Genomic DNA, 919 nt, shown 5'->3' on the forward strand with positions numbered 1-919 from the left:
TTTTTTTTTTTTTTTTTTTGGTGGACTGTGTAGGTTATGATGTCAGTTCTGGATTTATGTTACCTAGGACTAGAATTTCTGCCTTGCTAGCTCAGACTTTCTACTGGATCTAGCTGGCTTTGCTGACACATCCTGACTTATAAAGAAACTCAAATAGCCGGAGGGATCTAGCTCAGTGGTTCTGGTGCCTGCTTTGCTAGTGCAAGGACCTGAATTCAATCCCCAGTACCAAAAAAAAAAAAAGAAACTCAAATAGCAAAGTCTAGGGAGGACCTCCAGCAGACATGTAAGAAGGACCTGAGATGCTCCCCTCAAGCACGTAAGCTTCAAAATAGACTCTTCCTCACACGAGCTTCACACAAAACCAGACTGCTGGCTGGCACTTTGATTGCGGGTTTCTAAGAGAAAGTGAAGCAGAGGACACAGGCCAGCCAGCACGTCTGACCCACACACCTGTGGGCAATTTGTTATATGGCAATAGTTAGCTGACACAACCACGTGAATTAGTTCCACTTTGATTCATCAGTCATACTTTATTTTGTAAAAGGACTGCTTTCAAAAAACTTACTGGATCACCAGGCATGGTGGCGCATGCCTGTAATCCCAGCACTCAGGAAGCTGAAGCAGGAGGATCGCTGTGAGTTCGAGACCAGCTTGGGCTACATACTGAGTTCCAGGTCAGGTCAGTCTCAACTACACAGTGAGACCCTGTCTCAAAAAACCAAAAAAAAAAAAAAACAAATAGTTTCCCTGATGTGAAAAACTATAATAGTACAAAAGATCCTTATGATAATTGACAATGTGAAATAGGAAGAAAGGGGCTAAAGATGTAGGGAAAGTGGGAAGGGTAGGGCAAAGGTAATAAGGGGGAGGAAAAAATTATGAGAAAATGAAAAAATGGAAATGAAGTGTTTGTAAA

This window comes from Fukomys damarensis, unplaced genomic scaffold (genome assembly GCF_012274545.1).
Source record: "Fukomys damarensis isolate Sample0158 unplaced genomic scaffold, DMR_v1.0_HiC HiC_scaffold_38, whole genome shotgun sequence".
Taxonomy (NCBI): Eukaryota; Metazoa; Chordata; class Mammalia; order Rodentia; family Bathyergidae; genus Fukomys; species Fukomys damarensis.